Below are 26,217 nucleotides of genomic sequence, written 5' to 3' on the forward strand. Positions count from 1 at the left end.
TCCAGCATATATCTATCAAAAATTCTAGCTTTCATCACTAAGTTTTTTCATGAAAGTACGTGAAACTAAACATATTTGAAGATAAAAGTTAAGGGCCTGTCCGGGATTTGAACCCGGGACCTCTCGCACCCTAAGCGAGAATCATACCCCTAGATCAACAGGCCACGCCAGTAAACTTCAATAAGAATGTCCTTATTGGTTCTGAAAACGGTCCAGCATATATCTATCAAAAATTCTAGCTTTCATCACTAAGTTTTTTCATGAAAGTACGTGAAACTAAACATATTTGAAGATAAAAGTTAAGGGCCTGTCCGGGATTTGAACCCTGGACCTCTCGCACCCTAAGCGAGAATCATACCCCTAGACCAACAGGCCACGCCAGTAAAGTTCAATAAGAATGTCCTTATTGGTTCTGAAAACGGTCCAGCATATATCTATCAAAAATTGTAGCTTTCTTCACTAAGTTTTGTCATGAAAGTACGTGAAACTCAATATATTTGAAGATAAAAATTAAGGGCCTGTCCGGGATTTGAACCCGGGACCTCTCGCATCCTAAGCGAGAATCATACCCCCTTTTTTTATTTACTTTTTATTTACATTATTTTCGAATTACAGTGAGAAAGTTACATAATTTACAGTTGTAATTACTTACACACAAAAATTTGTATAAGAAAATCCTTTACATTATAGTAACACAGACTAACCATGGAAGAGATAATGAAGGTAATTGGCAAATAGTGATTTCTTCCTTGGTGGGGGAAATTTACCATATTGTAGACACAGGAAGTCCTTGTATGTGTGATGTGCTTGAGGAGAACGAGGAGACAGAATATATTCAATGGTATTTGTACTAAGCCAAACGACAGAATGATGTTTCTGTTGCGGAAAATTTTTAAAATCAGGTAACGTCAACAGTAATACAATCAAAGCTGATTTTACACAGGTATTTAATCATTTCACAATAGATTTTCCAAACTGGTGTTGATCTGTTGCAAAGCGTGAGACGATGTTCCAAAGTATCCACTTTTCCACAGAGATCACATCGTTTGTCGTCTGTAATCTGGAGATGATGTCGTTTTCCCTTAGTGTCTATGATGTTGTTAACAACCCTGTACCATAACGAACGAGCTGAGGTTGATAGAAAATTGAAGGAAAGGTTCCTCCATATCTGTGTCCAATTCGTGTTGGGTAAGTTGAAAGTTACGCGATGACAGCGGCTGTTTTGTTGTTGTAATAACAACGTATAAAGAAGATTGACACTTGTAGGAATATGTTGGGTGCCACTGGCAGACAAGTAAAAGTAAGTAGATATAACGTCCATAAAATACCAAAAGTCGGGAGGAATGAGAGGCAAACACACTGGTAATGTTCCATCATTGGTATCAACTAGAGATGAAAGTAATGTACTGCTGAGTTGGTCTCCAATTCCTTGTATATTTTGGAATCCTCTGTGGTAGAATAAAGCTTTTATTTTACTTTCAACATGTATCAAGTTCAGTCCTCCTTCATGCTAGGGCAAACAGGTAGCTGGATAGCGCACTCGAAAAATCACACCGGCCCACAAAAACCAGTTACCGATGCTTGTAAATTTGTGAATATAAAGTTTAGGCATAGGCAAAATTTGACATACGTACCACAACTTAGAAAAGGCATAAGTGTTCACAAAATACACACGAGATATCAATGAAAGTTGACGATATTGGTGCTGATGTAAAACAGATCTGACCCTCAAGAAAAGATCTTCAAATTTTTTAGAAATGCTCTCATGCAAGTTGCAGGAAAAATAAATGCCCAATACTTTGAGAACTGGCACCACTGTCGGGAAATGGTCATATGAATTTGTAGAACCATTCCCTAAGAGCATGAGTTTAGTTTTCGCTCGATTAAGAAGTGCGCCTGAATGATCACAGTACTTTTGAACACAATCTTCAACTAGTTCTAAATCCTGTGGGTCCCGAAGAAATACATTTACGTCATCAGCAAAACTACACACTTTGACAGAAACAATGCAGATATGAAGACCTTGGATACGTTGATTGATGCTGCATAGTAAAGGACATATAGAAATTATGAATAGACTCATACTTAATGGACAACCTTGCCTGACACTACGTTTTATGGCAATAGGAGTGGTCAGAAACCCGTTGACTTTTAGTTTTGACTGTGCAGCATCATACAAAACTCGAATCCAACGGATAAATAAGTCGTCTACTCCCATATGCTGCAACAAAGACCACAAATAATTGTGATTTACACGATCAAATGCCTGGTTGAAATCTAAGGCAAGTAAGGCATGACTAGTATTGTGAGAGTGGTAATTCGCAATAACATCACGCAGAGTTTGTAGCACGTGGTAAATTTTCTTATCACCTCCTCGAGCATACTGAAATGGTCCAGCAAGAATTTCAATAAATGGAAGGAGTCTATTGTTCAAACAACGAACAAGTAATTTGTAATCGCAATTGAGAAAAGTTATGGGTCGATAGTGTGTAACATTTGTAGGATGTGCTTGTTTGGGGATAAACACTGTAACACCAGGAGTACGATACAGTTTCTGTGGATTGTCGCTGAAATATTCGTTAACTAGAGAAGTTAATAACTCTCCAACGAGGGGAAAAAAATTAATATACCATTCTGCAGGTATTCCATCTAGTCCTGGAGATTTTTCTTTAGGAGCTGCCATGACTGCTTGTTGTACATCTTCAATAGTAAATGGGCGCACTAGAAATTGTCGTGCTGTATCATCAAGAACACAAGACGGTGGTGTGAAAAATTCCTCAGGCATTGTATTAACTTCAGAAAGACCATAAAGGTTCTTGTAATACAACAAAAATGCACTTTTAATGGAGGCAAGATCTTCATGAAGTTGCCCTTCCTCATCACGAATGTGGTGGATCCATTTGCCTTGGCCTCGTTTCATTTCACGAAGTACATGATATAATGATGGTTCTTCATCAGCATCTACTAGGGGAACCTTGCTTCTAATCTTGAGCCCACCTACACGTCGGCGATTCAAATTTAAAAGCAATGCTTGATAACCTTTAACCTGAGGTAGCATGGACAAATCAGAAACAGCAGCACATCGAGTTTCTCGTAAGCATCTGTTATAAAAGTAAAGCAATTTGTGAAGATCGCGAGACTTTTCGGAGGAGTACCAACGGCAGAAACTCGCAAATCGTGGTTTGAAGTAAGTATGCCACCACTCTGTAACAGTGGGAAAATATTTCATCTGCCTAAGCCAGTATTGCCATTTTGATTGAAATTCAGCACAAAAGTGTTCGTCTTCCAATAACGATATATTTAATTGCCAGTAACCTCTACCTCGTTCAACAGTTAGATTATTTAATGAAAAAGTTACAACATAAGCAGAGTGATCAGAAAAGGAAGTATGCACAATTTCAACTTGTTTAATACACGGCACCATTGGTGGGGAGACATATATACGGTCAAGGCGTGATGCACTTTGATAGGATAGGTAAGTATAATCACGAGCCTGTGGCCTCAGACATATCCATGTATCGTGTAAATGAAGACCAGTCACTAATTCCTGGAGGGCATGACTGAAATTAAAGCCTGGGGTTTGATCTTCAGGCCGTAAAACGCAATTATAATCCCCTGCCATAATTAATCTATCAACATTAGGTCCTAGTGTAAGAGCTACATCCTGGGAAAAGAAGGAATTTCGATCGGTTCGAGCATGTGAGCCACTCGGAGCATAAAGGTTGACAAGATTGATATCTCCTAGTTTACCACTGAGTATGCGACCAGACGGGTGACACACAGGAGAAGAGAAACGAGTGGACGATCTGAAAGCAATTGCTGTACCTGTACCACTATTGTTAAAATTATTTTCGACTATGTATGATGGACTTAGATTCAGGTCCGGTACACCAACTTCTTGGAAAAAAGCAACATCAATTCCTTCACTTCGTAGAAAATCACAGAGTGCAAATTTCTTGACGGGGCTTTGTAAATTGTTAATATTAATTGTAGCTATTTTAAGCAACATCACATTGGCAAATACACACAATGACCAATAAAAAATAAAGTTCTTGAAATAAAATAGCAAAAATAGCATAGCAACTAACATAGGAATTAATTAAACAAAATTTAGAACATAAAAATAGCATAGAGTAAACTTGACCTAATTAATAAAAAAGAAACTAACATAGCTGAACCCAGTGTAACTTAACCCAATAAAAATACAACTTACAAGAGAAAGAATTACAGCATAGCAGCACCTCCTTTAGACATGCTAGAAATATTTGCGTCAGTTACAGACTTTTTGAACAACTTTTGACTTAATTCGTTCCTTTTTGTACATTTGCGACGAGTACGGGTTTCTTCGGGAATTTCACTTAAGTCTGTGATAGGAGAATCAACCTGTATGTCACTAGACTGAGTAGACATGGTATGATTAGTTGCATTGTTATCAGGCAAGTCATTCCGCTCTTGGGAACCAGGGAAACTGCAAACCTGACCATCACTTTCTGTAGAATACAACTTATCAGAAGAAACTTCTTACTCACTAGGTATAGTCGCCATGTCATGTGCAGAATGAGATGGAGGGACTTCCGTTGAAATGTGTACCTGTTGTACTGGATATAACGGTAGCTGAGGATCATGATCACAGTTAACTGGTCACCATTAGATGTATTTATTTGAACTCCTGACGAAAGAGGATTCGTATTGTTTATCTCACACACAGAACTTATTTTATTTTTTATTCAATTTTCGTCAAAGGTAGGCATACTGGGGTCAGGTGGGCAAGAAACTAGATTTGATGCCTTCTTCCTGTTGCGAGATGGAATTGGCATGCTATCAAATTTAGGCATAAGAGTAGCTGAAGGATCACTACTTTTAATTGTAGGAGACACTTTTCCAGCATAACTGTTAGGATCACTGGGTACGCGAAGAGGACAATTGGAATACATATGTGCACTATTACACCTGAGACAGGTCCGTATCTGATTAGGGTAGGATACACAAAACTTTTGCCCTTGAATAACTACAAAAGAAGGAATAGGTTTTTTAACTTCCATACGTATTAATTTACGTCCCGTTCGTATTGGGTACACATGTTCGACAGAATACATTTCATCAGAGATGTTAGATATGACACCATAGTCATTAAGTACTTTTCGAATGTCTGAATCGGCAAGTTCCATAAGAACTTAACAGTCACAATTTGAACATCAGCCCACGAAACTGGGATTGTGTGTGTTCCATTTGTATCAGTATAATACACAGTTCCATCGGAAGTACGCAAGACATTTTCACATAGGTCTTCCGTACGAAGTTTCACAAACAAAAATTTACGATAAACGTCCATTTCTATGCTTAATACATCATCAACAGAAAATCGGAAATTATCACTGAGCCACTGATGTAAGGTCAAGCTATTCGGTCGCTCCGAAACACCACCAAAATCGTCTTTTAAGGTATTTACCCTTTTTAACGACATGCTGTATTGAACTAAATCAGTCACGAAGACAAACACAACAAGAAAAGAAAAAAACACAGCAAACTTGATTGCTAAGGAAAGCAACGCTGAAGGTAAACACGTCAAGCCTTGTAGCACAGAGCGAAGACACGTCCACACACTTCAACAACCAAACACAGTATGCCCCGCGGACCAACAGGCCACGCTAGTAAAGTCCAATAAGAATGTCCTTATTGGTTCTGAAAACGGTCCAGCATATATCTATCAACAATTCTAGCTTTCATCACTAAGTTTTTTCATGAAAGTAAGTGAAACTAAACATATTTGAAGATAAAATTTAAGGGCCCGTTCGGGATTTGAACCCGGGACCTCTCGTACCCAAAGCGAGAATCATACCCCTAGACCAACAGGCCACGCTAGTAAAGGTCAATAAGAATGTCCTTATTGGTTCTGAAAACGGTCCAGCATATATCTATCAACAATTCTAGCTTTCATCACTAAGTTTTTTCATGAAAGTACGTGAAACTAAACATATTTGAAGATAAAATTTAAGGGCCTGTCCGGGATTTGAACCCGGGACCTCTCGCACCCTAAGCGAGAATCATACCCCTAGACCAACAGGCCACGCTAGTAAAGGTCAATAAGAATGTCCTTATTGGTTTTGAAAACGGTCCAGCATATATCTATCAAAAATTCTAGCTTTCATCACTAAGTTTTGTCATGAAAGTACGTGAAACTAAACATATTTGAAGATAAAATTTAAGGGTCTGTCCGGGATTTGAACCCGGGACCTCTCGCATCCTAAGCGAGAATCATACCCCCTTTTTTTATTTACTTTTTATTTACATTATTTTCGAATTACAGTGAGAAAGTTACATAATTTACAGTTGTAATTACTTACACACAAAAATTTGTATAAGAAAATCCTTTACATTATAGTAACACAGACTAACCATAGAAGAGATAATGAAGGTAATTGGCAAATAGTGATTTCTTCCTTGGTGGGGGAAATTTACCATATTGTAGACACAGGAAGTCCTTGTATGTGTGATGTGCTTGAGGAGAACGAGGAGACAGAATATATTCAATGGTATTTGTACTAAGCCAAACGACAGAATGATGTTTCTGTTGCGGAAAATTTTTAAAATCAGGTAACGTCAACAGTAATACAATCAAAGCTGATTTTACACAGGTATTTAATCATTTCACAATAGATTTTCCAAACTGGTGTTGATCTGTTGCAAAGCGTGAGACGATGTTCCAAAGTATCCACTTTTCCACAGAGATCACATCGTTTGTCGTCTGTAATCTGGAGATGATGTCGTTTTCCCTTAGTGTCTATGATGTTGTTAACAACCCTGTACCATAACGAACGAGCTGAGGTTGATAGAAAATTGAAGGAAAGGTTCCTCCATATCTGTGTCCAATTCGTGTTGGGTAAGTTGAAAGTTACGCGATGACAGCGGCTGTTTTGTTGTTGTAATAACAACGTATAAAGAAGATTGACACTTGTAGGAATATGTTGGGTGCCACTGACAGACAAGTAAAAGTAAGTAGATATAACGTCCATAAAATACCAAAAGTCGGGAGGAATGAGAGGCAAACACACTGGTAATGTTCCATCATTGGTATCAACTAGAGATGAAAGTAATGTACTGCTGAGTTGGTCTCCAATTCCTTGTATATTTTGGAATCCTCTGTGGTAGAATAAAGCTTTCATTTTACTTTCAACATGTATCAAGTTCAGTCCTCCTTCATGCTAGGGCAAACAGGTAGCTGGATAGCGCACTCGAAAAATCACACCGGCCCACAAAAACCAGTTACCGATGCTTGTAAATTTGTGAATATAAAGTTTAGGCATAGGCAAAATTTGACATACGTACCACAACTTAGAAAAGGCATAAGTGTTCACAAAATACACACGAGATATCAATGAAAGTTGACGATATTGGTGCTGATGTAAAACAGATCTGACCCTCAAGAAAAGATCTTCAAATTTTTTAGAAATGCTCTCATGCAAGTTGCAGGAAAAATAAATGCCCAATACTTTGAGAACTGGCACCACTGTCGGGAAATGGTCATATGAATTTGTAGAACCATTCCCTAAGGGCATGAGTTTAGTTTTCGCTCGATTAAGAAGTGCGCCTGAATGATCACAGTACTTTTGAACACAATCTTCAACTAGTTCTAAATCCTGTGGGTCCCGAAGAAATACATTTACGTCATCAGCAAAACTACACACTTTGACAGAAACAATGCAGATATGAAGACCTTGGATACGTTGATTGATGCTGCATAGTAAAGGACATATAGAAATTATGAATAGACTCATACTTAATGGACAACCTTGCCTGACACTACGTTTTATGGCAATAGGAGTGGTCAGAAACCCGTTGACTTTTAGTTTTGACTGTGCAGCATCATACAAAACTCGAATCCAACGGATAAATAAGTCGTCTACTCCCATATGCTGCAACAAAGACCACAAATAATTGTGATTTACACGATCAAATGCCTGGTTGAAATCTAAGGCAAGTAAGGCATGACTAGTATTGTGAGAGTGGTAATTCGCAATAACATCACGCAGAGTTTGTAGCACGTGGTAAATTTTCTTATCACCTCCTCGAGCATACTGAAATGGTCCAGCAAGAATTTCAATAAATGGAAGGAGTCTATTGTTCAAACAACGAACAAGTAATTTGTAATCGCAATTGTGAAAAGTTATGGGTCGATAGTGTGTAACATTTGTAGGATGTGCTTGTTTGGGGATAAACACTGTAACACCAGGAGTACGATACAGTTTCTGTGGATTGTCGCTGAAATATTCGTTAACTAGAGAAGTTAATAACTCTTCAACGAGGGAAAAAAATTTAATATACCATTCTGCAGGTATTCCATCTAGTCCTGGAGATTTTTCTTTAGGAGCTGCCATGACTGCTTGTTGTACATCTTCAATAGTAAATGGGCGCACTAGAAATTGTCGTGCTGTATCATCAAGAACACAAGACGGTGGTGTGAAAAATTCGTCAGGCATTGTATTAACATCAGAAAGACCATAAAGGTTCTTGTAATACAACAAAAATGCACTTTTAATGGAGGCAAGATCTTCATGAAGTTGCCCTTCCTCATCACGAATGTGGTGGATCCATTTGCCTTGGCCTCGTTTCATTTCACGAAGTACATGATATAATGATGGTTCTTCATCAGCATCTACTAAGGGAACCTTGCTTCTAATCTTGAGTCCACCTACACGTCGGCGATTCAAATTTAAAAGCAATGCTTGATAACGTTTAACCTGAGGTAACATGGACAAATCAGAAACAGCAGCACATCGAGCTTCTCGTAAGCATCTGTTATAGAAGTAAAGCAATTTGCGAAGATCTCGAGACTTTTCGGAGGAGTACCAACGGCAGAAACTCGCAAATCGTGGTTTGAAGTAAGTATGCCACCACTCTGTAATAGTGGGAAAATATTTCCTCTGCCTAAGCCAGTATTCCCATTTTGATTGAAACTCAGCACAAAAGTGTTCGTCTTCCAATAACGATATATTTAACTGCCAGTAACCTCTACCTCGTTCAACATTTAGATTATTTAAAGAAAATCTTACAACATAAGCAGAGTGATCAGAAAATGAAATATGTACAATGTCAACTTGTTTAATACAGGGCACCATTGGTGGGGAGACATATATACGGTCAAGGCGTGATGCACTTTGATAGGATAGGTAAGTATAATCACGTGCCTGTGGCCTCAGACATATCCATGTATCTTGTAAATGAAGTCCAGTCACTAGTTCCTGGAGGGCATGACTGAAATTAAAGCCTGGGGTTTGATCTTCAGGTCGTAAAACGCAATTATAATCCCCTGCCATAATTAATCTATCAGCATTAGGTCCTAGTGTAAGAGCTACATCCTGGGAAAAGAAGGAATTTCGATCGGTTCGAGCATGTGAGCCACTCGGAGCATAAAGGTTGACAAGATTGATATCTCCTAGTTTACCACTGAGTATGCGACCAGACGGGTATCACACAGGAGAAGAGAAACGAGTGGAAGACCTGAAAGCAATTGCTGTACCTGTACCACTATTGTTAAAATTATTTTCGACTATGTATGATGGACTTACATTCAGGTCCGGTACACCAACTTCTTGGAAAAAAGCAACATCAATTTCTTCACTTCTTAGAAAATCACAGAGTGCAAATTTCTTGACCGGGCTTTGTAAATTGTTAATATTAATTGTAGCTATTTTAAGCAACATCACATTGGCAAATACACACAATGACCAATAAAAAATAAAGTTCTTGAAATAAAATAGCAAAAATAGCATAGCAACTAACATAGGAATTAATTAAACAAAATTTAGAACATATAAATGGCATAGAGTAAACTTGACCTACTTAATAAAAAAGAAACTAACATAGCTGAACCCAGTGTAACTTAACCCAATAAAAATACAACTTACAAGAGAAAGAATTACAGCATAGCAGCACCTCCTTTAGACATGCTAGAAATATTTGCGTCAGTTTCAGACTTTTTGAACAACTTTTGACTTAATTCGTTCCTTTTTGTACGTTTGCGACGAGTACGGGTTTCTTCGGGAATTTCACTTAAGTCTGTGATAGGAGAATCAACCTGTATGTCACTAGACTGAGTAGACATGGTATGATTAGTTGCATTGTTATCAGGCAAGTCATTCCGCTCTTGGGAACCAGGGAAACTGCAAACCTGACCATCACTTTCTGTAGAATACAACTTATCAGAAGAAACTTCTTACTCACTAGGTATAGTCGCCATGTCATGTGCAGAATGAGATGGAGGGACTTCCGTTGAAATGTGTACCTCTTGTACTGGATATAACGGTAGCTGAGGTCATGATCACAGTTAACTGGTCACCATTAGATGTATTTATTTGAACTCCTGACGAAAGAGGATTCGTATTGTTTATCTCACACACAGAACTTATTTTATTTTTTATTCAATTTTCGTCAAAGGTAGGCATACTGGGGTCAGGTGGGCAAGAAACTAGATTTGATGCCTTCTTCCTGTTGCGAGATGGAATTGGCATGCTATCAAATTTAGGCATAAGAGTAGCTGAAGGATCACTATTTTTAATTGTAGGAGACACTTTTCCAGCATAACTGTTAGGATCACTGGGTACGCGAAGAGGACAATTGGAATACATATGTGCACTATTACACCTGAGACAGGTCCGTATCTGATTAGGGTAGGATACACAAAACTTTTGCCCTTGAATAACTACAAAAGAAGGAATAGGTTTTTTAACTTCCATACGTATTAATTTACGTCCCGTTCGTATTGGGTACACATGTTCGACAGAATACATTTCATCAGAGATGTTAGATATGACACCATAGTCATTAAGTACTTTTCGAATGTCTGAATCGGCAAGTTCCATAAGAACTTAACAGTCACAATTTGAACATCAGCCCACGAAACTGGGATTGTGTGTGTTCCATTTGTATCAGTATAATACACAGTTCCATCGGAAGTACGCAAGACATTTTCACATAGGTCTTCCGTACGAAGTTTCACAAACAAAAATTTACGATAAACGTCCATTTCTATGCTTAATACATCATCAACAGAAAATCGGAAATTATCACTGAGCCACTGATGTAAGGTCAAGCTATTCGGTCGCTCCGAAACACCACCAAAATCGTCTTTTAAGGTATTTACCCTTTTTAACGACATGCTGTATTGAACTAAATCAGTCACGAAGACAAACACAACAAGAAAAGAAAAAAAACACAGCAAACTTGATTGCTAAGGAAAGCAACGCTGAAGGTAAACACGTCAAGCCTTGTAGCACAGAGCGAAGACACGTCCACACACTTCAACAACCAAACACAGTATGCCCCGCGGACCAACAGGCCACGCTAGTAAAGTCCAATAAGAATGTCCTTATTGGTTCTGAAAACGGTCCAGCATATATCTATCAACAATTCTAGCTTTCATCACTAAGTTTTTTCATGAAAGTACGTGAAACTAAACATATTTGAAGATAAAATTTAAGGGCCTGTCCGGGATTTGAACCCGGGACCTCTCGCACCCAAAGCGAGAATCATACCCCTAGACCAACAGGCCACGCTAGTAAAGGTCAATAAGAATGTCCTTATTGGTTCTGAAAACGGTCCAGCATATATCTATCGACAATTCTAGCTTTCATCACTAAGTTTTTTCATGAAAGTACGTGAAACTAAACATATTTGAAGATAAAATTTAAGGGCCTGTCCGGGATTTGAACCCGGGACCTCTCGCACCCTAAGCGAGAATCATACCCCTAGACCAACAGGCCACGCTAGTAAAGTTCAATAAGAATGTCCTTATTGGTTCTGAAAACGGTCCAGCATATATCTATCAAAAATTCTAGCTTTCATCACTAAGTTTTGTCATGAAAGTACGTGAAACTAAACATATTTGAAGATAAAAGTTAAGGGCCTGTCCGGGATTTGAACCCGGGACCTCTCGCACCCTAAGCGAGAATCATACCCCCTAGATCAACAGGCCACGCTAGTAAAGGTCAATAAGAATGTCCTTATTGGTTCTGAAAACGGTCCAGCATATATCTATCAACAATTCTAGCTTTCATCACTAAGTTTTTTCATGAAAGTACGTGAAACTAAACATATTTCAAGATAAAAGTTAAGGGCCTGTCCGGGATTTGAACCCGGGACCTCTCGCACCCTAAGCGAGAATCATACCCCTAGACCAACAGGCCACGCCAGTAAAGTTCAATAAGAATGTCCTTATTGGTTCTGAAAACGGTCCAGCTTATATCTATCAAAAATTCTAGCTTTCATCACTAAGTTTTTTCATGAAAGTACGTGAAACTAAACATATTTGAAGATAAAAGTTAAGGACCTGTCCGGGATTTGAACCCGGGACCTCTCGCACCCTAAGCGAGAATCATACCCCTAGACCAACAGGCCACGCTAGTAAAGTTCAATAAGAATGTCCTTATTGGTTCTGAAAACGGTCCAGCATATATCTATCAAAAATTGTAGCTTTCATCACTAAGTTTTTTCATGAAAGTACGTGAAACTGAACATATTTGAAGATAAAAGTTAAGGGCCTGTCCGGGATTTGAACCCGGGACCTCTCGCACCCTAAGCGAGAATCATACCCCTAGACCAACAGGCCACGCCAGTAAAGTTCAATAAGAATGTCCTTATTGGTTCTGAAAACGGTCCAGCATATATCTATCAAAAATTCTAGCTTTCATCACTAAGTTTTTTCATGAAAGTACGTGAAACTAAACATATTTGAAGATAAAATTTAAGGGCCTGTCCGGGATTTGAACCCAGGACCTCTCGCACCCTAAGCGAGAATCATACCCCTAGACCAACAGGCCACGCTAGTAAAGGTCAATAAGAATGTCCTTATTGGTTCTGAAAACGGTCCAGCATATACCTATCAAAAATTCTAGCTTTCATCACTAAGTTTTTTCATGAAAGTACGTGAAACTAAACATATTTGAAGATAAAAGTTAAGGGCCTGTCCGGGATTTGAACCCGGGACCTCTCGCACCCTAAGCGAGAATCATACCCCTAGACCAACAGGCCACGCTAGTAAAGGTCAATAAGAATGTCCTTATTGGTTCTGAAAACGGTCCAGCATATATCTATCAAAAATTGTAGCTTTCATCACTAAGTTTTTTCATGAAAGTACGTGAAACTAAACATATTTGAAGATAAAAGTTAAGGGCCTGTCCGGGATTTGAACCCGGGACCTCTCGCACCCTAAGCGAGAATCATACCCCTAGACCAACAGGCCACGCTAGTAAAGGTTAATAAGAATGTCCTTATTGGTTCTGAAAACGGTCCAGCATATATCTATCAAAAATTCTAGCTTTCATCACTAAGTTTTGTCATGAAAGTACGTGAAACTAAACATATTTGAAGATAAAATTTAAGGGCCTGTCCGGGATTTGAACCCGGGACCTCTCGCACCCTAAGCGAGAATCATACCCCTAGACCAACAGGCCACGCTAGTAAAGGTCAATAAGAATGTCCTTATTGGTTCTGAAAACGGTCCAGCATATATCTATCAAAAATTGTAGCTTTCATCACTAAGTTTTTTCATGAAAGTACGTGAAACTAAACATATTTGAAGATAAAATTTAAGGGTCTGTCCGGGATTTGAACCCGGGACCTCTCGCACCCTAAGCGAGAATCATACCCCTAGACCAACAGGCCACGCCAGTAAAGTTCAATAAGAATGTCCTTATTGGTTCTGAAAACGGTCCAGCATATATCTATCAAAAATTGTAGCTTTGATCACTAAGTTTTGTCATGAAAGTACGTGAAACTAAATATATTTGAAGATAAAAGTTAAGGGCCTGTGCGGGATTTGAACCCGGGACCTCTCGCACCCTAAGCGAGAATCATACCCCTAAACCAACAGGCCACGCTAGTAAAGTTCAATAAGAATGTCCTTATTGGTTCTGAAAACGGTCCAACATATATATCTATCAACAATTCTAGCTTTCTTCACTAAGTTTTGTCATGAAAGTACGTGAAACTCAATATATTTGAAGATAAAAATTAAGGGCCTGTCCGGGATTTGAACCCGGGACCTCTCGCATCCTAAGCGAGAATCATACCCCCTTTTTTATTTACTTTTTATTTACATTATTTTCGAATTACAGTGAGAAAGTTACATAATTTACAGTTGTAATTACTTACACACAAAAATTTGTATAAGAAAATCCTTTACATTATAGTAACACAGACTAACCATAGAAGAGATAATGAAGGTAATTGGCAAATAGTGATTTCTTCCTTGGTGGGGGAAATTTACCATATTGTAGACACAGGAAGTCCTTGTATGTGTGATGTGCTTGAGGAGAACGAGGAGACAGAATATATTCAATGGTATTTGTACTAAGCCAAACGACAGAATGATGTTTCTGTTGCGGAAAATTTTTAAAATCAGGTAACGTCAACAGTAATACAATCAAAGCTGATTTTACACAGGTATTTAATCATTTCACAATAGATTTTCCAAACTGGTGTTGATCTGTTGCAAAGCGTGAGACGATGTTCCAAAGTATCCACTTTTCCACAGAGATCACATCGTTTGTCGTCTGTAATCTGGAGATGATGTCGTTTTCCCTTAGTGTCTATGATGTTGTTAACAACCCTGTACCATAACGAACGAGCTGAGGTTGATAGAAAATTGAAGGAAAGGTTCCTCCATATCTGTGTCCAATTCGTGTTGGGTAAGTTGAAAGTTACGCGATGACAGCGGCTGTTTTGTTGTTGTAATAACAACGTATAAAGAAGATTGACACTTGTAGGAATATGTTGGGTGCCACTGACAGACAAGTAAAAGTAAGTAGATATAACGTCCATAAAATACCAAAAGTCGGGAGGAATGAGAGGCAAACACACTGGTAATGTTCCATCATTGGTATCAACTAGAGATGAAAGTAATGTACTGCTGAGTTGGTCTCCAATTCCTTGTATATTTTGGAATCCTCTGTGGTAGAATAAAGCTTTCATTTTACTTTCAACATGTATCAAGTTCAGTCCTCCTTCATGCTAGGGCAAACAGGTAGCTGGATAGCGCACTCGAAAAATCACACCGGCCCACAAAAACCAGTTACCGATGCTTGTAAATTTGTGAATATAAAGTTTAGGCATAGGCAAAATTTGACATACGTACCACAACTTAGAAAAGGCATAAGTGTTCACAAAATACACACGAGATATCAATGAAAGTTGACGATATTGGTGCTGATGTAAAACAGATCTGACCCTCAAGAAAAGATCTTCAAATTTTTTAGAAATGCTCTCATGCAAGTTGCAGGAAAAATAAATGCCCAATACTTTGAGAACTGGCACCACTGTCGGGAAATGGTCATATGAATTTGTAGAACCATTCCCTAAGGGCATGAGTTTAGTTTTCGCTCGATTAAGAAGTGCGCCTGAATGATCACAGTACTTTTGAACACAATCTTCAACTAGTTCTAAATCCTGTGGGTCCCGAAGAAATACATTTACGTCATCAGCAAAACTACACACTTTGACAGAAACAATGCAGATATGAAGACCTTGGATACGTTGATTGATGCTGCATAGTAAAGGACATATAGAAATTATGAATAGACTCATACTTAATGGACAACCTTGCCTGACACTACGTTTTATGGCAATAGGAGTGGTCAGAAACCCGTTGACTTTTAGTTTTGACTGTGCAGCATCATACAAAACTCGAATCCAACGGATAAATAAGTCGTCTACTCCCATATGCTGCAACAAAGACCACAAATAATTGTGATTTACACGATCAAATGCCTGGTTGAAATCTAAGGCAAGTAAGGCATGACTAGTATTGTGAGAGTGGTAATTCGCAATAACATCACGCAGAGTTTGTAGCACGTGGTAAATTTTCTTATCACCTCCTCGAGCATACTGAAATGGTCCAGCAAGAATTTCAATAAATGGAAGGAGTCTATTGTTCAAACAACGAACAAGTAATTTGTAATCGCAATTGAGAAAAGTTATGGGTCGATAGTGTGTAACATTTGTAGGATGTGCTTGTTTGGGGATAAACACTGTAACACCAGGAGTACGATACAGTTTCTGTGGATTGTCGCTGAAATATTCGTTAACTAGAGAAGTTAATAACTCTCCAACGAGGGGAAAAAATTTAATATACCATTCTGCAGGTATTCCATCTAGTCCTGGAGATTTTTCTTTAGGAGCTGCCATGACTGCTTGTTGTACATCTTCAATAGTAAATGGGCGCACTAGAAATTGTCGTGCTGTATCATCAAGAACACAAGACGGTGGTGTGAAAAATTCCTCAGGCATTGTATTAACATCAGAAAGACCATAAAGGTTCTGGTAATACAACAAAAATGCACTTTTAATGGAGGCAAGATCTTCATGAAGTTGCCCTTCCTCATCACGAATGTGGTGGATCCATTTGCCTTGGCCTCGTTTCATTTCACGAAGTACATGATATAATGATGGTTCTTCATCAGCATCTACTAAGGGAACCTTGCTTCTAATCTTGAGTCCACCTACACGTCGGCGATTCAAATTTAAAAGCAATGCTTGATAACGTTTAACCTGAGGTAACATGGACAAATCAGAAACAGCAGCACATCGAGCTTCTCGTAAGCATCTGTTATAGAAGTAAAGCAATTTGCGAAGATCTCGAGACTTTTCGGAGGAGTACCAACGGCAGAAACTCGCAAATCGTGGTTTGAAGTAAGTATGCCACCACTCTGTAATAGTGGGAAAATATTTCCTCTGCCTAAGCCAGTATTCCCATTTTGATTGAAACTCAGCACAAAAGTGTTCGTCTTCCAATAACGATATATTTAACTGCCAGTAACCTCTACCTCGTTCAACATTTAGATTATTTAAAGAAAATCTTACAACATAAGCAGAGTGATCAGAAAATGAAATATGTACAATGTCAACTTGTTTAATACAGGGCACCATTGGTGGGGAGACATATATACGGTCAAGGCGTGATGCACTTTGATAGGATAGGTAAGTATAATCACGTGCCTGTGGCCTCAGACATATCCATGTATCTTGTAAATGAAGTCCAGTCACTAGTTCCTGGAGGGCATGACTGAAATTAAAGCCTGGGGTTTGATCTTCAGGTCGTAAAACGCAATTATAATCCCCTGCCATAATTAATCTATCAGCATTAGGTCCTAGTGTAAGAGCTACATCCTGGGAAAAGAAGGAATTTCGATCGGTTCGAGCATGTGAGCCACTCGGAGCATAAAGGTTGACAAGATTGATATCTCCTAGTTTACCACTGAGTATGCGACCAGACGGGTATCACACAGGAGAAGAGAAACGAGTGGACGATCTGAAAGCAATTGCTGTACCTGTACCACTATTGTTAAAATTATTTTCGACTATGTATGATGGACTTACATTCAGGTCCGGTACACCAACTTCTTGGAAAAAAGCAACATCAATTCCTTCACTTCGTAGAAAATCACAGAGTGCAAATTTCTTGACGGGGCTTTGTAAATTGTTAATATTAATTGTAGCTATTTTAAGCAACATCACATTGGCAAATACACATAATGACCAATAAAAAATAAAGTTCTTGAAATAAAATAGCAAAAATAGCATAGCAACTAACATAGGAATTAATTAAACAAAATTTAGAACATATAAATGGCATAGAGTAAACTTGACCTAATTAATAAAAAAGAAACTAACATAGCTGAACCCAGTGTAACTTAACCCAATAAAAATACAACTTACAAGAGAAAGAATTACAGCATAGCAGCACCTCCTTTAGACATGCTAGAAATATTTGCGTCAGTTTCAGACTTTTTGAACAACTTTTGACTTAATTCGTTCCTTTTTGTACGTTTGCGACGAGTACGGGTTTCTTCGGAAATTTCACTTAAGTCTGTGATAGGAGAATCAACCTGTATGTCACTAGACTGAGTAGACATGGTATGATTAGTTGCATTGTTATCAGGCAAGTCATTCCGCTCTTGGGAACCAGGGAAACTGCAAACCTGACCATCACTTTCTGTAGAATACAACTTATCAGAAGAAACTTCTTACTCACTAGGTATAGTCGCCATGTCATGTGCAGAATGAGATGGAGGGACTTCCGTTGAAATGTGTACCTGTTGTACTGGATATAACGGTAGCTGAGGATCATGATCACAGTTAACTGGTCACCATTAGATGTATTTATTTGAACTCCTGACGAAAGAGGATTCGTATTGTTTATCTCACACACAGAACTTATTTTATTTTTTATTCAATTTTCGTCAAAGGTAGGCATACTGGGGTCAGGTGGGCAAGAAACTAGATTTGATGCCTTCTTCCTGTTGCGAGATGGAATTGGCATGCTATCAAATTTAGGCATAAGAGTAGCTGAAGGATCACTATTTTTAATTGTAGGAGACACTTTTCCAGCATAACTGTTAGGATCACTGGGTACGCGAAGAGGACAATTGGAATACATATGTGCACCATTACACCTGAGACAGGTCCGTATCTGATTAGGGTAGGATACACAAAACTTTTGCCCTTGAATAACTACAAAAGAAGGAATAGGTTTTTTAACTTCCATACGTATTAATTTACGTCCCGTTCGTATTGGGTACACATGTTCGACAGAATACATTTCATCAGAGATGTTAGATATGACACCATAGTCACTAAGTACTTTTCGAATGTCTGAATCGGCAAGTTCCATAAGAACTTAACAGTCACAATTTGAACATCAGCCCACGAAACTGGGATTGTGTGTGTTCCATTTGTATCAGTATAATACACAGTTCCATCGGAAGTACGCAAGACATTTTCACATAGGTCTTCCGTACGAAGTTTCACAAACAAAAATTTACGATAAACGTCCATTTCTATGCTTAATACATCATCAACAGAAAATCGGAAATTATCACTGAGCCACTGATGTAAGGTCAAGCTATTCGGTCGCTCCGAAACACCACCAAAATCGTCTTTTAAGGTATTTACCCTTTTTAACGACATGCTGTATTGAACTAAATCAGTCACGAAGACAAACACAACAAGAAAAGAAAAAAAACACAGCAAACTTGATTGCTAAGGAAAGCAACGCTGAAGGTAAACACGTCAAGCCTTGTAGCACAGAGCGAAGACACGTCTACACACTTCAACAACCAAACACAGTATGCCCCCCGGACCAACAGGCCACGCTAGTAAAGTCCAATAAGAATGTCCTTATTGGTTCTGAAAACGGTCCAGCATATATCTATCAACAATTCTAAGTTTTTTCATGAAAGTGTGTGAAACTAAATATATTTGAAGATAAAAGTTAAGGGCCTGTCCGGGATTTGAACCCGGGACCTCTCGCACCCAAAGCGAGAATCATACCCCTAGACCAACAGGCCACGCTAGTAAAATTCAATAAGAATGTCCTTATTGGTTCTGAAAACGGTCCAGCATATATCTATCAACAATTCTAGCTTTCATCACTAAGTTTTTTCATGAAAGTACGTGAAACTAAACATATTTGAAGATAAAATTTAAGGGCCTGTCCGGGATTTGAACCCTGGACTTCTCGCACCCTAAGCGAGAATCATGCCCCTAGACCAACAGGCCACGCTAGTAAAGTTCAATAAGAATGTCCTTATTGGTTCTGAAAACGGTCGAGCATATATTTACTAACAATTCTAGCTTACATCATTAAGTTTTGTCATGAAAGTGGTTGAAACTTAATATATTTAAAGATAAAAGATAGGGGCCTGTTCGGGATTTGAACGCACGATCTCTCGTACCCTAAGCGAAAATCATATCCTAGACCAAATTTTTGTTGTTAAAGGAACTGACAAGTTTTTTCCTTCCTGATATCCGAAGAAATGATAGAAAACATTATTTTGGGAAACATGATATATTACGTAAATTTGATCCCCTCAGCGATCGTATTACGCCGTGAATTGAAGAGGAAGAAAGGAGGGGTAGTAAGGAAGGCTGGTTCAGGATGCCTGACTTTTTCCATGGAGTGCCCGCCAGTGTCCCCAACAATAATCGAACCCTGAACAGGTCGAACCAAAGGCGAGTTGAGGAAAAAAAATTGAGAAAAAAACTTAAAGTATGAATTTCTAATATCAATGAAAAACTTTGAAATATAGTTATACATGGTGTTAAAGAACTATATCCACAAACTGTAAGAGGTGATTGCTCACATCAAAATAAGAAAGAAGTTCATATTCACCTACGGTGAAAAGTGCATAGTTTCAGAGCTAGGGCTGTCCAAAATCACTGAAAAGCCAAATTTCAAGAGGCCCTGTTTTGAATTCGAGAAACTGTGGATGGTGGTCCTTATCAGCGTAAAGGAAGTCATGTATATGCAAGCCAAAAATGCATAGAGCTCCCCCGTGGCTAAGCGGTTAGCGTACGCGCCTTTGGCGCGGGAGACCCGGGTTCGATTCCCGGCGGGAGCTCATGTGGTTCGGATCCCACGTTAATCAGTAGGTCCACGTCTCCTATAGCCTCGTTGCTGAACGGAACGATAAACTCAAAACCAACTCAACCAAAAATGCATATTTCATTAATGTTCGAGGGGGTACAGAGTATTCCTTGCAGGGTAAAATTCCCAGACATGCCATCAACCGAATTTTGAGATATGCTCTGACTTTATGATTTGGTCAAAGTAGGCAAACGATAAGTCTTGATAGCAATAAACACGGAATCGAATGTCGGAAGTGTTAAGGATGGTCAGCAACAAGGTCTCTTGTAGTCGGGGAAACGCATGCTGCGATTTTTCCTTTACGGTTATAAGTGAAAAAAACGTGAAATATTTCTATACCATGATGAAATACCTCGCATCGCAGGTTATTTTGAACACAAAAACCACGGGAGCTGCCGATTCCTAACATTTCCGACTTCCCTCCGAAGCACTGGATATCCATTATTGTCAAGGCTTAGCTCCTGCCTACTTTGGACCCCCCTTGAAAACCGGGTATATCTGAAAACTCTATTGAGAGCATATCTGAATATTACACCCTGTAGAGAATACCCTGTACGTACATCTATTGAAAATTGATGAAATATGCACTTTTGGATTGTGTATGCATGGCTTCCTTTACGCTAAAAAAGGACCACCATCCACAGCTTCTGGAATTCGAAATAGGGCCTGTTGAAATTTAGCTTTTCCGCGATTTTGGACAGCGCAAGCTCTGAAACTATGCACTTCTCGCCATAGGTTCATATGAACTTTTTTCTTATTTTGATGTGAGGAATTACCTCTTACAGTTTGTCGGTATAGTTCATTAATACCCTGTATATAACAATTGAGCCAAAATGTAATTGTATAAGCCAAGAAACAGTGCGATATTTACAGGGTGATTCGTAGCGTAAAGTGGAACTTCGGGATGAGATTCCTGATATAATAAAGCTTTTCAAAATCGGACACCGATGGGACATGATTATTTGTCCGTTACAGAGTTTACGTCAATTTAGAATACTCATAGTTAATGTAATTGCATGCAGTTTACAGTAAATTCATTCATTGTAGATGTAATATTGGAATACTGTATAGGCGCACCACGGGGAATAGCACCGGATCCGGAAACCTCCAAAATTTCATATCTCGAGATACATTTGTACACTTAATTAATAAAACTATATTTGTTTAGCAGAAAAATGATTACGTAACATAAAGGTTTGAACTTACAGTTTATCTATGCAATTTCTTTCCTTATAAAAATAATCTAGTTCTATTAATTTTTGAGAATGTACGAAGCACTGTGATGTGTTCCACAGCTAGGAAACAGTATGTTGCGCGAAGCGACTGCGTGTACGTGAGAGAGTATGGTCCTAGCATGGCGCATGTGTCAGTGGAACTTCCCGAGTGCTCTCAGTAGTGTCGTGGCAGTGGTTGAAATTGAACGTTCCTATTCCAGTTCCCGCCGCTTGTGAAATGCGAGCAGGGATAGTTTTTGAATGCACAGGGCATAGCGCCGAATGAAATCCATCGTCAGCTGTGCCAGGTATGGGTCTAACGTCATGAGCAAGCACTCCCCGCAGATTTCCCACTCCTTATTGCACACCATTCTCACGGAGCGCCTGTTGTTCAAAAAGTTGTGTGCAAGGTGAGTGCAGAAGCAACTGACTCCAGAACACAAAGCAAGGCACATGGGGTCAGCATTGACATTTTTGCAACGATACAGCTGACGATGGATTTCAATCGGCGGTATGCCTTGTGCATTCAAAATCTTTATCTCTGCTCGCACTTCATATGCGGCGGGAGCTGGAATAGGAACGTCCATCATCAACCACTGCCATAATGCTACTGAGAGCACTAGAGAAGTTCCGCTGGCTAATGTGCTATGCCAGAACCTTGCTCTCTCACGTTCACGCAGTCGCTTCGTGAAACATACGGTTTCTAGCTATGGGACACGTGGGAAAGTTACTTTCTGGATGTGCCTCATAAGTTACAGTACTCGACAATTACTTATCGTCTTTTCAGGCGTAGAATATCACCGTTCAATACTACATAGACGTAGTGTCTTCTAGTATGCACTCCATCCAAACATCGAACCCCTCCCAATAAAAATTTCTGGATACGCAAAAGAGATGGAAATCTCCCTCTTTCAAAAACAAAAGTATACTGGGAATGGACGAAAATGGTCAGTTTGGGATTCAACACTCGAAACAATATAAAATTTATCAAAAATATCCCATGCAGCTTTTTTTTCACACCTATGTAATTTTGAGACAGTTATGAGTTAATTCCTACAATGACAACAGTGCTCAACTCCAACCTAACCTATCCCAACTGGGTGGCTATTCCAAGCTTTCGTAAAGTGTTTTTATTGCTCATGATTACGCTTGGAATAGGCTGATCATTTATTTAAATGTGGATGGCTAATCGCAATGTGCTGCAAACCCGAAAGGAATAAAAACACGCATAAAACATCGTCTCGAGCGTATTTGGTGCGTTTCGAAATAATAGACCACCTGCTGTTTCGGAATTAGTAAAATATGTCCAAAGGAAGGAAAAGAAGGAAAGATGTGTTGTCAGGCAAGCGGATTTTTACCAAGATAGTGCTGCTTGGAAGATGCTTTGTGCCGAGTATTGGAACTCTGCTATTATAGACCTAGACCGGGCGAAAAAGACATGAAAACCCTGACTGGCTAGTAATATGATTTATAACTTTGGCGAAAGTAAAATTACTGAGTAGCCACCTAGGTCGAGCTCGCTACGGGGGATAGTGCATCAAAAACGATTCCTCGAATAGCCTAACCAAAAAAGTGACGCGATGTCCGTTGAGTAAAGCAGATTGTCAGTTAAAAAATGTTGGGAAGCACTTCCTTATAATCAGGATGTAAAAGTGAGGCGGAACAGTGGAGGACGTTGTCCTTCCACTTCCTAAAAATATCTATGGTGTCCTCTGGCTTCCCAAAAAAATTACAATGGGCAAAGATAGGAAAAAGGGACGTCGTGACGTCACGCATCCCCCTACCTTTTCAGATCCACTTTTACCCCTGCATAATGATAAGTAGACTCTTCCGTGAAAGAGGCTTTAATGTATTGCAGAAAACCTTACATTGGGCATGACATTTCTTTTGTATTAAAATGCAAAGAATTTATTCAAGATTCGAAGAAATTAAAAATGAAAGTGATAAAATATGACTTTCGTTAAAAAAAATAAAAATAGTTAACGACCTTCAGTACTTTGTGTGTTAAATTACAATTTTGTAACACTATTTGACTGTTCCTCAGATTTATCTGTGTAACCTTCCGGTGTACTTGAACTGGAGACAGCAAAGGAACAGAAAAAAGAGAAACAAATAGATTTAGTAGGTGATGCATATTAGCCTACGCATGTGTTGTATTTGTCTGCTTACACTTTTGAAGGACGTTCTCTGTTGTATATATACACAAAATAGATTAGTTTCATTCATCAGAGACAGACAGTAAAGGTCTTCAGTATGTGTGGGCTTCACTGTGGTCTATCTATATAGCATATTATTTATTAGCAGGAAGGCTCTCAGTTCCGCAAATAATCCAATTCTTTAATAAGTGCAAAGCTATAAATTCTATAGTTGAAATATGCACTCGGTTCGAACTTCAATTCAATTGTATTACCCAAGCACCACTACAGAAAACGAAACATTCATTTCCTGAGGATTATGATGAACGCAGGCGCGCATCCAGAAATTTATGTTGGGGGTGTCTATCGTCAGGCTCACTTTTGAAACGAGTTTAGCTCAGCTCAAACTCAGAATGTAAAAGTGAGTTAACTCTCAAACTTAAGCTTTTTAGAGGGAACGTGCACAACTCACGCCCATTTTTTATTTACTTATTTATTTGTTTATTTTTAGATAAGCTCAAATTCACGCTCAACGTAAGGAAAATAACGCGCTGAGAATTTAATAACTGAAAATATTTACAATGGTACAGATTGAAGACGGTCTGGATTACAATTGGAAACATTAGGGTAAAATATATTACTTTATAAAGAAAAGATAATATCCAAGGAACTCATTTATACTATCGGCAAATCTGTAATATAACAGTAATAAGCTAAAATGTGACCTCCATATGTGCCACAATAAGAAACATATCTTATCTACCCCGACACCTAATAAGCACTTGTCTGAAGTGTTGAAAATCTGTGACTTCCAATAGTGCCCGTTATTGTATCTTCGGCGCCTTTACATTATACCAGTCGCTTGCTTTTACTCCCTTAGCCCTTGCGCCTCCCTGTGTTATGAAACAACTATACTTCCCCAGCATGTTTAGCGAAATCTTAATCTGCTAACAGAATAAATGTATTTTAACCATCAAAAAAGCTTTGATTGACGAAAAATAAACACTATTTTGCATTTATACTTTGTATCCTGGGCAGTTCTTAACCTGTACGAAAATATTAAATTCAATATTACCTTATTATTAAGCCTGGAAATCATAAACACAGCACTGTTGTTAAAGTAGATGAAACTCAGTCTTTAATAATACAAATATTATTGTCTTCAAAGAAAACAATCACGTGGGCCTGTCCGGGAATTGAACCCGGGACCTCTCGCACCCTAAGCGAGAATCATACCCCTAGACCAACAGGCTACTCTGTTAGGCAGTCCTAAGGCTATGCTCATTACTGGGACTGACGGTAAATATTTCTATTTCTCTTCCTAATGTGGAAAAAAAAAAGAGAAAAAAACAAAAGCAAGCATTAATCTGGAAAGCGGGAACTGCTAACCGAGAGCGTTACTTTCGAAATTTCCATTTAGGTGACGACAGATTGATTGGTTAGTTCCGTCGTCGGTGGTTGGGAGGCGCTAGTGTTCCCCAAGTTACGTACCTGCTTTTCGCGGAGTTTGCGGTCTGTATATCCTTTGTCTGTGCCTACCAGGGTTGCCAACCATACGATAATTTATCGTGATATACGATAATTTAAGCCTTAATACGATATACGATAATGCCCTTGCGATAATAGGTGAATATACGATAATTTTAGAACGCACACTTTTCTTTTTGCAGTTTTTTAATGTGAAAATAAATTGTACGTGTGCAATAAAGAATTATGAAACACACATTTTTAACAGTCATTGTCGCCAAAATAAATCAATAACGATTTGAGAATTGGTAACCCTGCATCCATCATATTTACGTGGAGGTGGCAATATTGTTTGTTCATGTTGGCTCTATTATTCGCTCACGTGAATGTTAGCGCCTTTGTTTGGATGTGAAAAACAAAGAAGTTAGAATCGTTCTGTGGCAAGTGAAATTACTTATCGCGTAATTACTTTGCGTAATTAGGTATGATAAGGATAGTGACACCGATGTGGAGTTCGAAACTGAAGATTATTAGGTAATTTTCTTATATATTATTGCTATTATTAGTAGTATTTTACTTATTTATACAATTATCACGCCTATAACGAATATACGATAATCTTTTGTAATATACGATAATTTTAAGGACGAAAATCGATAATTTTGTTCTCCCAGGTTGGCAACGCTGGTGCCTACATACTTATATTTGATTGAGGAAAAGCGGGAGACGGGGTTAATTTTCACAAAATATGAAAAGAGTTTCACAACCCTCTGTCGGTAAAACCATGAACTGTAAGGCCCTTTAGAGGAAGTTTGAACTGCCACCGTAAGATAGAACATCTAACTGTATTTTGGCTATAATGTTGGCGGTTAACATCAGTTCTAATTACCCGGAGGGTTTGTTGTTGTAGAAGTATGGAAACCAGTCACTGTAAAGGCCGGCAAAATTTGAAAGATATCACGTACAAGAATTTCCATGAAAG

The 26,217-nt window shown here is 38.7% G+C and overlaps 1 long non-coding RNA gene and 17 other non-coding genes across 18 annotated transcripts in view; all 18 read right to left on the bottom strand.

The window, feature by feature from the left end:
* LOC145673028 (uncharacterized) overlaps positions 1-26,217 on the bottom strand; it is a 101,719-nt gene that overhangs the window by 12,666 nt on the left and 62,836 nt on the right. The window lies entirely within an intron of this gene.
* On the bottom strand, positions 93-164 carry TRNAP-AGG (transfer RNA proline (anticodon AGG)). Its single transcript has one exon. It is a non-coding gene; the product is annotated as a tRNA-Pro (tRNA).
* On the bottom strand, positions 304-375 carry TRNAP-AGG (transfer RNA proline (anticodon AGG)). The gene has a single exon. It is a non-coding gene; the product is annotated as a tRNA-Pro (tRNA).
* On the bottom strand, positions 5,996-6,067 carry TRNAP-AGG (transfer RNA proline (anticodon AGG)). The gene has a single exon. It is a non-coding gene; the product is annotated as a tRNA-Pro (tRNA).
* On the bottom strand, positions 11,477-11,548 carry TRNAP-UGG (transfer RNA proline (anticodon UGG)). The gene has a single exon. It is a non-coding gene; the product is annotated as a tRNA-Pro (tRNA).
* TRNAP-AGG (transfer RNA proline (anticodon AGG)) lies at positions 11,688-11,759 on the bottom strand. The gene has a single exon. It is a non-coding gene; the product is annotated as a tRNA-Pro (tRNA).
* Positions 11,899-11,971, bottom strand: TRNAP-AGG (transfer RNA proline (anticodon AGG)). The gene has a single exon. It is a non-coding gene; the product is annotated as a tRNA-Pro (tRNA).
* Positions 12,111-12,182, bottom strand: TRNAP-AGG (transfer RNA proline (anticodon AGG)). Its single transcript has one exon. It is a non-coding gene; the product is annotated as a tRNA-Pro (tRNA).
* TRNAP-AGG (transfer RNA proline (anticodon AGG)) lies at positions 12,322-12,393 on the bottom strand. Its single transcript has one exon. It is a non-coding gene; the product is annotated as a tRNA-Pro (tRNA).
* Positions 12,533-12,604, bottom strand: TRNAP-AGG (transfer RNA proline (anticodon AGG)). The gene has a single exon. It is a non-coding gene; the product is annotated as a tRNA-Pro (tRNA).
* Positions 12,744-12,815, bottom strand: TRNAP-AGG (transfer RNA proline (anticodon AGG)). The gene has a single exon. It is a non-coding gene; the product is annotated as a tRNA-Pro (tRNA).
* On the bottom strand, positions 12,955-13,026 carry TRNAP-AGG (transfer RNA proline (anticodon AGG)). Its single transcript has one exon. It is a non-coding gene; the product is annotated as a tRNA-Pro (tRNA).
* On the bottom strand, positions 13,166-13,237 carry TRNAP-AGG (transfer RNA proline (anticodon AGG)). Its single transcript has one exon. It is a non-coding gene; the product is annotated as a tRNA-Pro (tRNA).
* Positions 13,377-13,448, bottom strand: TRNAP-AGG (transfer RNA proline (anticodon AGG)). The gene has a single exon. It is a non-coding gene; the product is annotated as a tRNA-Pro (tRNA).
* TRNAP-AGG (transfer RNA proline (anticodon AGG)) lies at positions 13,588-13,659 on the bottom strand. The gene has a single exon. It is a non-coding gene; the product is annotated as a tRNA-Pro (tRNA).
* Positions 13,799-13,870, bottom strand: TRNAP-AGG (transfer RNA proline (anticodon AGG)). The gene has a single exon. It is a non-coding gene; the product is annotated as a tRNA-Pro (tRNA).
* On the bottom strand, positions 19,269-19,340 carry TRNAP-UGG (transfer RNA proline (anticodon UGG)). Its single transcript has one exon. It is a non-coding gene; the product is annotated as a tRNA-Pro (tRNA).
* On the bottom strand, positions 24,950-25,021 carry TRNAP-AGG (transfer RNA proline (anticodon AGG)). The gene has a single exon. It is a non-coding gene; the product is annotated as a tRNA-Pro (tRNA).

This window comes from Thermobia domestica, chromosome 16 (assembly GCF_964235325.1).
Source record: "Thermobia domestica chromosome 16, izTheDome1.hap1.1, whole genome shotgun sequence".
Taxonomy (NCBI): domain Eukaryota; kingdom Metazoa; phylum Arthropoda; class Insecta; order Zygentoma; family Lepismatidae; genus Thermobia; species Thermobia domestica.